The sequence below is a fragment of the Triticum dicoccoides genome, chromosome 2B (genome assembly GCF_002162155.2).
Source record: "Triticum dicoccoides isolate Atlit2015 ecotype Zavitan chromosome 2B, WEW_v2.0, whole genome shotgun sequence".
In the NCBI taxonomy this organism is placed as follows: Eukaryota; Viridiplantae; Streptophyta; class Magnoliopsida; order Poales; family Poaceae; genus Triticum; species Triticum dicoccoides.
This window is the reverse complement of record NC_041383.1, coordinates 98408439-98417364: the sequence shown is the minus strand read 5'-3', so window position 1 is coordinate 98417364 and position 8926 is coordinate 98408439. Positions and strand designations below refer to the sequence as shown.

Genomic DNA, 8926 nt, shown 5'->3' with positions numbered 1-8926 from the left:
CAAGTAGAAAACTGAATTGGACCGGACTGATTCTTGTGCCACATCAGCTTGCCACGCTGGATGCCTACGTGGTCTGGGGAGGTTGCTTGTGACCAAAACGCCATAGTAGACATATTTTGGTCATAAACGTCTACGACCATTCCAGAAGAAAGGTCGCTATAGTCAGTTAACGACGGCCAGCTTTTGACCTTATGTTTTTGGTCACAAAAAGGTCACAAATTGAAAACAGTGACCATTCAGTGACCAATAGTGGTGGTCACAAGTTGACATATTTCTTGTAGTGGTGGTTCCCACCGAAGAGATAAATTTAGTAACTTGGTTATGCACCTTTTTATCAAGATTTCCAATGTGTTCAATAGTTGGCATTTTGTTCTCAATAATTTCCAATCTTCGCATAACATGTTTCAGAGTTAGTGTCGTTTCATTAATAGTGATAGGTGGTGATCCCACTAAATTCCCCATAGCATTGAAAGCATCCAAAGGGTGACTGCTTGGGAAATTTCCTCCGGTAATAGTGTCAAGCACAAATCTATACCAAGTAGTAACACCCACTTAAAAGTTGCAAAGAAGAATAGTGGTGGATAGCTTACGAGTAGATCTATTTTTAGCATTGCAAATCATATACCAACCATCCTTTAAACATTCTCCTCCCCTTTCTTTAAAATTAAGCACTTCATTTTTAGGGGTACAACCAACAAGCCAAGAGCTAGCCATAGCAATGAGAAAATAAAGCACACGAGATATCTTTGGTATTTTTTTTAGTGGAAACAAATAAAGAAAAATAAAAGAAAAAGTAGAACAAGTAATTGGTAAATGTGTGTGAAGGGACCTGCTTTGTTTGATGAAGTATCCCCAACAACAGCGTCAGAAATTTTCTTCAACTTGTGATAGGCGTTGGGATTTGCCCGAAGAGGAAGGCTGATGTAGTATAGTAGCAGAAAGTATTTTCCTCAGTAGAGAATTAAGGTTTATCAAAACAGTAGGAAATTCACATAAAAAAGGTAAACGATACCTTCACACATACACAAAACAAATACTTGCACCCAACACAAGCCAGAGGGTTGTCAATCCCCTTATACTCGTTAATTGCAAGGATTAACTCTGATAGTGATAGGTAGATAAATTGCAAAAAAAGGAAAGAAAATTGTAGCAAAGTATTTAGGGTTTTAGCAATATGATGTAAATGGACCCGGGGGCCATAACTTTCACTAGAGGCATCTCTCTCATGAACATGGCAATTGTGGGTAGAGAAATTCCTGTTTGGCAATTGATAAAAAGCGCACAGTTATTATGCTATTCATGGCATAATCAATACATAGGCATTACGTCCATGACAAGTAGGTTGTCAAACTTAATGACACCTACTACTATTACTCCACACGTTGATCGCTATCCAACATGCATCTTAAGGTATTAAGTTCATAATAAACAGAGTAATGCTTGGAGCATGATGACATAATGTAGACAAAGTAAGACCAATCAATATGATCGAACCCCATCATTTTACCCTTAGTAGCAACAATAGAAATAAGTGTCTCACTACCCCTTTTGTCACGAGGTGAAGACACCGTAAGATTGAACCTACCAGAAAGCACCTCTCCCACTAAAGATAAATCAATCTAGTTGGCCAAACTAAACAGATAGATCAGAGAGAAATACAAAGCTATGGAAATCACACATAATAAAATTCAGAAAAGACTCAGTTACTTTCAATGAATAATTTGATCATAAACCCTCAATTCATCGGACCTCAACAGACGCACTGCAAAAAGATTACATCTAATCGATCTCCGAAGAGAACATTGTATTGAAGATCATAGAGAGAGAGGGGGGATCTAGCTACTCACGCATCATCATGGAGGCAACAAGGTTGATGAAAACGGCCTCCGTGATCGATTCCCCTCCGACGGAGTACCGGAAAAGGCCTTCATGGGATCGCGAAAGAACAGAGGCTTGCGGCGACGGAAGGATTGTTTTGGGTCTTGCTCTAGGGGTTTTAGAATATATGTGAATTTATAGGCAAGGAATTAGGTCAATCGAAGCAACAGGGAGCCCAAAAGAGGGCAAGCCCCATCCCGGGGCTCGCCTCCTGCCTTGTCGCTTCCTCGAGCATCGTTTGGTCTCCCCCCCCCCCCCAAGCTTCTAGGATCTCTTTTGGTCCAGAAAAAAGCGTCAAGAAGTTTCGTCGTGTTTGAACGTTGTTTGGTACGGATTTTCTGTAAACCAAAAACAATCAGAAAACAACAACTGGCACTAGGCACTGGGTTAATACATTAGTTCCCAAAAATGATATTAAATGGTGTATAAAGCAAACAAGATTGATAATATAATAGCATGAACCAATCAAAAATTTATAGATACGTCGGAGACATATCAGCGAGCTGCTGTCTGGCACGGATCTGGCGCCTGACAGTAGTTGGCGATGTGGGTCGGCGGTTGCCGTGATGCATGGACAGTGGTGGCGGCCGGTGGTGGTGGCCCGATAGTGCTTTCTCGTGGTGGCGTGGGTGCTGGTGGCTAGTTTCTGACGGGGCTCTGCCTTTCTCTACGGGCGCGTGGGGCGTGGGAAGATGGCGTGATGGTGGCTCATGGTGGGTTAAGATGGGGGCTAGCATGGGGGTGGAGGGTCGGAGGCTCCGACGGCCGGCACTGCCGAGGCTTCCCGATGACCGGAGATGCCGGTCTTGGGCCGCTCCCCATTGAGATCTAGAGTGGCTAGATCTGACGGGACGCTGACTATTGTGTCCTTTGGAGGTGCTGCTGGCAGGTTGCTGGCGGCGCGATCCCGAGTGCGAGGGCTTTCTCCAACCCCACGGTCTAGTGCTTGCTCGCTAGCCAGCCGTGGTGGCGATGTTACCCGTCTATGGCCCGCCTCCGGCTAGCCGTGAGGTGGGACCTCGAGGGTTGGTGGGGACGTGCCTACCTCCCCTTCAGGCGGTGGCGTCTGCGTGTTATGGCATCAGTGAGAGGTTCATAGCAGGATGCCGGGGGGCAGCCTTGGGTGGCGGGCTACTCGGTCGGCTATCCGATTGGTCATCGAGTAGCAGTGGTGGCGATGCTCCTCGGTCGTGTGGACTATGAGGAGTGTTGCGTTGGGAGGCCTTGGCGCCCTCTTTGTCATGGCATGGGGGGTGCCCAGATCTGGCTCTGGTGATCTTGGCTTTATCGTGGCGGCTGGCTCAAATCTTGTATGGCTCGGGGAAGCGTCTGGGTGAAAGCTCTATATTCGGCGCCAACAAAAACAACACCCGCGGGTGCCGCTTTCCTCATGAGGACGTTGTGTAGCTCACTTCCCTTGTCAGAGCTCTTGGTGAAAACCTTGGTCCATTCCGTCGGACGCCGCAATGGCGACGCTTTGCGCAGTTCTCCCTCTTGAGGGTGTTGCCGAGGAGCCCAGGTGTCGTTGGTCGTTGCTAGTGTAGTCTTTAGGTCCTCCTTTTTTCTTGCTTTGTGTCGTAGTCGCGTTTCGACCATGTATCGTGTCCCTTTTTCTGAGTTCTGGTTTGATTGTGGGTTTCCTCACCACCATGTATCGTTTGCCGCGTACTTGTGATCTTTTCTTTACCTATAAAGCGGGGCGAAAGCCTATTTCTGAGAGGGAACAGAAACTCATTGACCCATGACAATACCACCTTTTCAGCGAAAAGATAAGCTTCAAACTCAGTCGTCAATTTGTATCAGAAGTTTTGAACTTTTGGAATCAAGGGTGGTGTACAGGTTAGCGAAGCAAGGCTCTAGTGGTTTTACAAGAGGGCGGTTAGATGCAAGTGCTTAGGTAGTGGCGTGTTACTTTCTGCCATTCTTGCAATGGGTTTATGCTTACTCCAACATGCAAAAATATAAATTGTCAGGACCAACAGACATATATTAGGGTGAGGCAGACATATGCCAAACAAGTATGTGATGAAGTGCAGGCGTTTATATGCAGATTTTTAGTCTAAGTTAGCTGCGTGTCATCTGATGGCCATGCCGTGGATATCCCCCCTATCACCAGGGGAAACTGTGCAAGGTGATTTAGTGCGGTTTCATACCCTGAACGGTGCTCCCCCGTCCCATAATATAAGAGCGTTTAGAAAGTATTTAGAAAGAAGCATAACAGAAGATAAAGTTACATCGGTTATAAATCGCACTTCCTGATTTAGTCATATGCTTTCATTTTCTAACAAGATCCAGTCGAATCAATGTTGGAGCAGACGGACCGGTATAGCTTAATATTTCAGTCACTAGTGTGACTAGTCAACAGTGACAGTGGCATTCCTACTCCGACATGGACAGCTGAGATGTTAACTCAATCCAGCATACTGTCAACTGCTCCAACACAAAAATCTTTGCATTACTGAGCCGTTTGCTTCCACAATCGAACATGTGGCCAAGGCTGGAACGAGTCCTCCTTGTTTGTCGATGCATTTTGTGCTTGTGAGTTGTGACCAAGGCTATATATAGCCGAGACCACTTAGCAGCATCAATAGCACATTAGCATGGGAGTATGCTTTAGGCCTTAACGACCGATGGAGTGGCAGGCTCTCCCATGCTTCTCCGGGACCGCCGTGTTGATCCTTCTTATAGTCCTGCCGTTTAGTGCGTCCGACAACCGGCTTGTCCCCGGCAAGCCGCTCTCCCCTGGCTCCATCATCGTCTCCGACGGCGGTGCCTTCACCTTGGGCTTCTTCGCCCCCTCCAAATCCACTCCCACCAAGTTGTACTTGGGCATCTGGTACAATGGCATCCCCGAGCTTACGGTCGTGTGGGTCGCCAACCGAGAGACCCCGGCCACCAACACCACCTCGTCTGTGTTAGAAGTATTGTACTTTGGGTATGCGGTATTGTATAAACCGTATTCACCCGCGTATAGGGATAGATCGTGTGCGTGTGTGTTTGTTGTAATCAGGTAGTTAGGTTGTTAGGGTTTATCCTCAGATCTTGTATAGGTTTTCTTGAGGATCAATCCAACCTAACTACCGCACCATGTATCTTATCTCTGGCTATATAAACACGTACGCGTCCCTGTCCAAAGGCATACGCTTCCACGCAAACTTTCATGGTATCGGAGCAAGGCTAGTAGCAAAGGGGTTTAAACAGAGATATGGTATAGACTATGAAGATACCTTTAGTCCTGTTGTGAAAGCAGCTAGTATCAGACTTGTTCTTTCTGTTGCAGTATCAAGAAACTGGAGTTTAAGGCAGTTGGATGTTCAAAACGCGTTCCTCCATGGCGTTCTAGAGGAAGAGGTCTATATGAGGCAACCACCTGGTTATGAGGTAAAAGGCAAGGAAAATTATCTTTGCAAGCTTGATAAAGCTTTGTATGGGTTAAAACAAGCACCTAGGGCTTGGTACTCCAAGTTAAGTGAAAAACTTCAAAAACTTGGTTTCAAATCATCCAAAGGAGATACTTCCTTGTTCTTTTATAGGAAAGGAGATATCATTATTTTTATGTTGGTCTATGTTGATGATATCATCGTTGCCAGCTCATCACAAGATGCAACTGTAGCACTGTTGATAGATCTTAAGAAGGATTTTGCCTTGAAACATTTAGGTGATCTACACTATTTCTTGGGAATTGAAGTCAGAAAAGTAAAGGATGGAATACTTCTCACCCAAGAAAAGTATGTCTTGGACATGCTTAAGCGTGCCGGAATGGTAAATTGCAAGATTTCAAACATGCCTCTCTCTACATCAGAAAAATTGTCAAAAGAAGAAGGAGAACCATTGGGGGCCGAAGAGTCAACCAATTACAGGAGTATGGTAGGTGCTTTGCAATATTTAACACTGACAAGACCTGATATTTGTTTTCCTGTCAACAAGGTATGTCAGTACTTGCATTCTCCTACTTCTCAGCATATGACAGCTGTTAAGAGAATTTTGAGATATCTTAGAGGTACTATGAGTACAGGTATAAAATTTACAAAGTCAAGCTCAAATATTGTTAGTGCTTTCTCTGATGCTGACTGGGCAGGATGCCCAGATGACAGAAGATCAACAGGAGGTTTCTGTGTGTTTTTGTTCCTAACTTGATTTCTTGGAGTGCACGTAAGCAGGCTACAGTCTTCAGGTCTAGCACAGAGGCTGAGTACAAATCTTTAGCTAATGCTACTGCCGAGATTATTTGGGTTCAAGCTATGCTACGTGAGCTTGGAGTTATGCATTCACCAGTTGCACGCCTCTGGTGTGATAACATTGGTGCTACGTATTTATCTGCTAATCCAGTATTTCATGCAAGGACAAAACATATAGAAGTTGACTATCATTTTGTTCGAGAAAGAGTAGCTAGCAAACTGCTGGACATTCGTTTTATTCCTACAGGGGATCAGGTTGCAGATGGTTTCACGAAGGCCTTATCATGGCGGAAATTAGAAGATTTTAAAACCAATCTCAACTTGGTGAAGTTGTGATTGAGGGGGCGTGTTAGAAAGTATTGTACTTTGGGTATGCGGTATTGTATAAACCGTATTCACCCGCGTATAGGGATAGATCGTGTGCGTGTGTGTTTGTTGTAATCAGGTAGTTAGGTTGTTAGGGTTTATCCTCAGATCTTGTATAGGTTTTCTTGAGGATCAATCCAACCTAACTACCGCACCATGTATCTTATCTCTGGCTATATAAACACGTACGCGTCCCTGCCCAAAGGCATACGCTTCCACGCAAACTTTCAGTCTGCACCACCGACACTCTCCTTCACCAACACCTCCAATCTCGTTCTCTCCGAAGGTGATGGTGGGGGACATGTTCTTTGGGCAACAACCAACGTGGGTGTTGCACCAGCATCATCTCCCCCGACGGCAGTGCTTCTGAACACCAGCAATCTCGTCATCCGCTCGCCAAACGGCACCATGCTATGGCAAAGCTTTGAACACCCGGCTGACACGTTCCTCCCCGGCATGAAGATCCGGTACAGGTACGGGGCGCGTGTGGACAATGAGCGCATAGTGGCCTGGAAGGGCTCTAGCGACCCCTCACCCGGGCGCTTCTCCTTTGGGGTCGATCGGAGCACGCTCCTCCAGACATTCCTCTCGGACGGGTCACGCCCGGTGTTATGTAGCGCCACATGGATGGGGGGCCTAGTGATGAGTCAACGCATGAACAACAACTCCATTATCATCTACACCGCCTTCGTTGACAACGAGGAAGAGATATATGTCATGTATACCCTCTCCGAAGGTGCTGCCCACACAAGGTATGTGGTGACCTACTCAAGCGAGTACCAGCTCCAAAGCTGGAGTAGATGGACATCAACATGGGATGTCCTCTGGTAGTGGCCGTCCGCCGAATGCACCCGCTACGGTTACTGCGGCCCATATGGCTACTGGAGTAAATTGCATAAAACCACCACATTGAGGGCTAGCTTTGCGAAAAACACTAGGATATAGAATCATTGCAGAAAACACCACGTCTAGCGTAATTGTTTTGCAAAAACCACTGATCGGCGGATTGGGCTGACTTAAGTGAGTTTATGATAGGTGGGGCCCGTTTTTCGCGTACGTGGCACTCCAGGCTGTCCCGACAGCCGACAGACGGCGTTAGACGGCGCCGTTTGGTCCTAGCAGTCAAAAGTGCCAACCGTTACTCCTTCTCCACTCTGCTCGCTCGCTCTCTTCTCGCTCTCACTCTCTTCTCGCTCTCGCTCTGTTCCTGGTCGCCGCACCCGTCGTCGCCGCGCCGTGCCGTTGCCGCAGTGCCATGGTGTCGTGGAGTGATGGGTTGGATAGCAGCGAGCACACCAGGCAGTACATGAGCTCAGATTCCGACGACGGCACCATTAAGGTCAGTTCTCAGAGTTAGGGTTAGGGTTTGATATTTGGGGATTTCTGGAATGAGCTTCTTTTCAATCATTGGACCAAATCTCTGTCATTCCTTTGCACTCCAGGTTCCTGCTAGCACCGAAGACTCAGATTTCGAGGGCCCTGAGACAGATATGTATGTTTTGTGCCATGGACACGGGAAGGCAGCAGAAAGGCGTGTTGCTTTCTAAGGGATTCACACTGGCAGGAGGTTTCTTTGTTGTGCAGAGAATGTATGGTTCCAACTTAACTAATTGGAAGTTGTTGATTAACTTAACAGATCTGTCATTTGTTTGCCATGGACATGTAATGTGGCACTCTAGCAGGCATTGTATTATAATGTGAAGTTTGGACAGTGGATTCATTAATTGTTTACTCTGCCAGCATTGTTTAGTCTGGTTCTGGCAACATTGTTCAGTTAGGTCATTTTGTTAACTCTGTCAGGTTAGCATATTTTAAGAGAGTAGATGCATGGGTTGGCAGACCAGCATTTTTTAGTTTGGATCTGGCAATATTGTTTAGTTAGGTCATTTTTTAACCCTGCCATGTTAGCTTATTTTAGGACAGAATATTCATGGGTTAGCACACCAGCATTGTTTACTTAGTAGTTGTTTACTTTAGAGCATGATCTGAATTTTAGTATAAAGTAATCTAGCCTATCATTAGTAAGAGAGTAGCCTAGCATGATCTGAACTAGTGCTGAATTTGGTGGTATTTAGAGCTAGTTAATGTTATCTTAAGTAATCTGTTTGCAAATGATGATTTTTGCTTTAGTATGTTCGTGTTCAACTGATGATTCTGAGTTAGTTAAGTAGGGCCAATTAGGGTTGTTTTTGGCTTTTTATCAAGGTCGAGGCATCAAGTAGGCCAAGTTAGGGTTTCTGGCTTTTTATCGACGCCGAGGCATCAAGTAGGGGCAAGTGATGGGTTTTGGGCTTTTTATCGACGCCGAGGCATCAAGTAGGGTCAAGTGATGGGTTTTTGGCTTTTTGTCGATGTCGAGGCATCAAGTAGGGTCAAGTGATGGGTTTTTGGCTATTTGTCGACGTCGAGGCATCAAGTAGGGTCAAGTGATGGGTTTTTGGCTATTTGTCGACGTCGAGGCATCAAGTAGGCCAAGTGATGGGTTTTTGGCTATTTGTCAACGT

General features: G+C 45.8%; 1 pseudogene; it reads left to right on the top strand.

The window, feature by feature from the left end:
* Nucleotides 1–4508: 4508 nt before the first annotated feature.
* The window catches only part of LOC119360570, an 18577-nt pseudogene continuing 14159 nt past the window's right edge, over nucleotides 4509–8926 (top strand).